General features: G+C 54.0%; 1 protein-coding gene across 1 annotated transcript in view; it reads right to left on the bottom strand.

Moving 5' to 3' along the window:
• Positions 1–4,163, bottom strand: part of SCRIB (scribbled planar cell polarity protein) — a 94,361-nt gene that overhangs the window by 27,830 nt on the left and 62,368 nt on the right. The window lies entirely within an intron of this gene.

The raw sequence follows: 4,163 nt of genomic DNA, 5'->3' as shown, positions 1-4,163 counted from the left end.
AATGTCAAATACAAACAGATTGCCAGAGCAGAAAGCAAAGTTCTCCCTTGAAATTCCAAAGTCTTAATCTACTGAATAGTGTCCCTTGGAGGAGCAGCTCCTGGGCTGCGGATCAACTGTGCTTTTCAGATGTCTAGGAAGGGCTGTGTTCAAGCCCAGGAATGGAAGTGTGGCACCAGCACTGATCTTCTACTAGTCCTGCCAGCTCCCTGCTGCCAGCTGAGCAGGCAGGGACGCCACTGCTCCCAGCCAGACCCAGAGGGACAGCGGGGAAGTCACAGATGCCATCCTGTCCCCTCAGCAGGGCCTGGCAGTGCATTAGTGGCTGGAGGATGACACACGGACCGCTGGGGACCGATGGCCCCTGTACGCAGCGCTGGGGGCACACAGGTTGGGGGAACCGGCCCATGGGCGCCGTGCTGCCCGGCACCGGGGTTTAGTAGGGTGCAGTGGCTCGACTGTGTGAGTGCATGCCACACGCTACACGCTGCTTGCCTTGGAGTACAGGCTGGGCTTCAGCACCCCCCCCCTGCCATAGCCCAGGGGGGGCCCCCCCAGGCCAGCCGTGCCTGTGGCCTTGCCCCTGCGGTTGGCCACCACAAAGGGGTTCTCACTGAAGGGGATGGGCTGCGAGTCGATCAAACACTCTGGCGTCTCTGGCAGCTGCTCCTGGGACAAGGGACACCCCACGGGGTCCTGCTTGTCTCCCCGGGGCTGTTCTGCCCCGCTCGTGTGCTGGTGGGGAGGCGTGGGGTGCCGGGGGGGCCTGGTTGCGCCTGCCGCTGGGTCCGGGGACACTTCCCGGCTGTCCCATGCCGTGGGCAGGGACAGCACCGCGCAGTCACCCTCCATGCTGGAGCTGGGCTTAGCACACTGAACAGGCTGAGAGGAAAACAGAAGGATCAGAGAGAAATAAGGAGAACAGAGTAAAGAAGAGGAGGGAGAAAATACAGAGCAGCTGCTGAAGGACAGGGGAGAGAATTCCAGTGCTAATGCCCACACACCATCCCGACCCTCTCTCCTGCTCTACCACCAGTCTCTGACCCCCAATGTCACTTCCAGGAGAGGACCTTGCCATGCACACATACCCTGGGGAACTGACAGATACTCCCTGCGCTCCTCCAACTCACACACATTCCTGCAGCTGCTCCCCAGCCAAACTCATTTCCAGCACCTGTACAAGCACACGTTTCCCCCCGCTCACCTCAGCGCACAGAATCACAGAATAGTAGTTAGGGTTGGAAGGCACCTCTGGAGATCATCCAGTTCAACCCCCACTTCACTGAGCCCCACCGCCTACAGCCCAGCCTCTACTGTCACCCCAACGCTGCCACACAGTCACACAACACCCGCTCCCTGCACTTCCACCACACCTGCACAGGTGAACATGCTCTAACAGCCCCACTGCACCACAACACACCCAAAACACCAGAGCTCACTGCAGCAGACAGAGCACAGACCCTTTGGGTGGCTCTTGCTGATGGCAGGACTGAGGCAGTCCCAGCTCTGTTGGGGCTCAAGGCACGCAGCCCAAATGAAGCCCTGACCCTTCCTCTTAATGCCATAGAAGAGAGTTTGTTACCACAGCCAGAGCCTTCCTTAGGGGAGCAGTGAGAGTCAGAGAGCAAAGACCAAAGCTTCCACCCAAGTGCCTCCAGGGAGCAGAAAGACCTCTCCCGCTCAGAGCACATTCTTCAGGTCCTGTGTCATGGCAGTGGTCACCAAAATAGCTCTCAAGGGTGGGCTGGTGACTACAATGGCAGCTGGGAGGCTCAGGAATTTCAGAGGCCCTCCCTTAACCCCCAACCCAACCTCTGTGGTTGGCAGAGCCCTGGCTCATATCGTGTTTCCTCATCAGTGAAGCCTGTGCTACCCTGAGAAATTCTGCTGTTGTGGCTACGTGATTTTTCAGTGTAAAAACCCTACTTCTAACCACTTTTCCCCAGAGTGCCATAATGCCTGACAGCCAGTGGGGAGCCTCAATCCCTGTTTTGTTCTTGGACCCGACTGGAACTGGGCTGGATCTGTGTCTTGCTGTGAGCTCCAGCTCCTGCTGCAGTGTGTCCTCGTGCGGGATTCCTCCCTCCCCAGCCTCACTGGGGCCATTCCTGTCAGACAAGCCACAATTTCTATTTTGGGTAAGCAAAAATTTAGGCAATGCAGCGTGCTTTCCCAGCTTGCAGACAAGACAGACATGTGCTACCCTGCATCCTCCCTGGCACTGAAAGAAATCCAATCTTAAATCTGATGAACAAGTGAAAAAAAAGAATCAATGGCAAGAAACTGAAGAGAAATAGATTCAGAACAGAAAGCACAGGTTGCTAATTAACTAACCATGGTGACCTGGTACTGGGATATGTCAAATCTTCTCCATTTCTCATAGTCCAGAAAGCAAAACTGGACTTGAACCATTTTGCTGTGATCAGTCCCTCATGGGTCTGGCTTTCATTCCTGTTCAATGCAGAAGATAGAGACTGTAACAGCTCTTTCACTTCTGTAAGGGAAATGTCAGAGTCACAGAATCCCAGGATGGTTTGGGTGGGAAGGGACCTGAAAACTCATCATGTTCCACCCCCTTGCCATGGGCAGGGACACCTTCCATTAAACCAGGTTGCTCCAAGTCCCATCCAACCTGACCTTGGACACTTCCAGGAACAGGGTAGCTACAGCCTCTATCCAGATGCTGCAGTGCACTGGGTGCATGGCCAAAGAGCATCACTCAAACCAGCATTCCCAGGCTGCTTCCAATGGGAGTTTTCACTTTGGCTTAGAACAGTGGACAAACAGAACAGGCCTCTCACCAGCCTTTGTTAAATCCTGCTCACAAAGGGACCCAGATGTAGCAACACAGATCGATCCAAGACAGACAACCACCTGCTCCCTTCTCTGGGGACCATTCTTGGAGAATCCTTATGACTAATTCTACCCACAGTTACAGTGGTCAGTGGAGAGATCTACACCTCCTGTTCCACAGTGGACAGATGGACCTGCACCTCCTCCTGCTCCACAGCAAGAACAGCTCTTCGTGTCCCATGGTGAGGACAGGAACTGTTCCCTGCAGCTCCCTCACGGGGAACTATGCAGCAGTAAAAGACACCCAGTCACTGTTTAGAGGAGAACATATGTGGTGAGAATTGGCCTGGAGGCAGGAAGAAAAAGAAAACCACAATGGGAACAGGGCAAGAGCACCAGTCCTCTGGAGGTTGTCCAGAGATAAACGATCTGTTACTGACCTGCCTGCTCTTCCACTGGCCAGACTGACCCTGGCTGAGTCTTCCAGCAGTCACCTAACAAGCCAGGGCAGCTCCTGAAGGACCACCAGAACCTCCCTCTCCCTACACCAGAACCTCCCCGTCTCCACGATCCAGGCAGATGTACTTTTCAAACCAGAGCAAAGACAGGGCTGGTGACAGCTGCACAAACATAGGCACCCATGGACCCTTCCTTGTGATGGGACATTTATAGATGCCGCCCATCACCATGGCATTCCGGCGTGCTCAGCCCCACATTCCCGTGCCTGGCATTCCCAGGCTGACACCGGCTGCAAGGCACAAGCCCCACAGTGCTGCTCTGCTCTGGACCACACTCGAGCTGTCCCGCACGGAGGCAGCTGCTGCCTGGGGCTGACTCTCCCCCTCTTCCAGCTCCTGAGTTACACTCAGAGATGCTAAAAATAAACCTTTTCCTGATCCTGCTTTTTTCTGTGAACAGCAAAAGGGAAAAACCAAAACCTGGGAAGTGTGGGAACAAAAGGAGGCAGAGCTGGAGCCAAAGCAGAGCTGTTATTGGAGTAAGACCTGGAGTAACAGAGGAAAGGGAACAGGAGAGGAGACCTGTCTGCATGGAATGAGATGGAGACAGGAAAGGTGAAAGAGATGATCCTGAAATACCGGAATGGGAATGCAGAATGGGATGATGACAGCAAATGGAGATCTTGCTGCAACAGGAGGAAAGGAAAAAGACTGAGGATGTGTGAAGGAGCAGGCAGAAACCCGGTAGAATGGGGGTGATGCAGGAAAGATAAAAGGAAGAAAAGATGGAGAGGTGAGATTTTAAACAACACAGGAGAGAGGTAAATTTGTAATCTGTGAAGTTTGTGAAATCTGGAATTTCTCTTGGCCACTAAATATGAGGGACTGCCAGGCAGGACACAGGGCAGGAAT

The sequence above is a fragment of the Corvus brachyrhynchos genome, unplaced genomic scaffold, assembly GCF_000691975.1.
Source record: "Corvus brachyrhynchos isolate BGI_N302 unplaced genomic scaffold, ASM69197v1 scaffold275, whole genome shotgun sequence".
In the NCBI taxonomy this organism is placed as follows: domain Eukaryota; kingdom Metazoa; phylum Chordata; class Aves; order Passeriformes; family Corvidae; genus Corvus; species Corvus brachyrhynchos.
The sequence above is the reverse complement of the archived record's forward strand: the minus strand, read 5'-3'. Positions and strand labels throughout refer to the sequence as shown.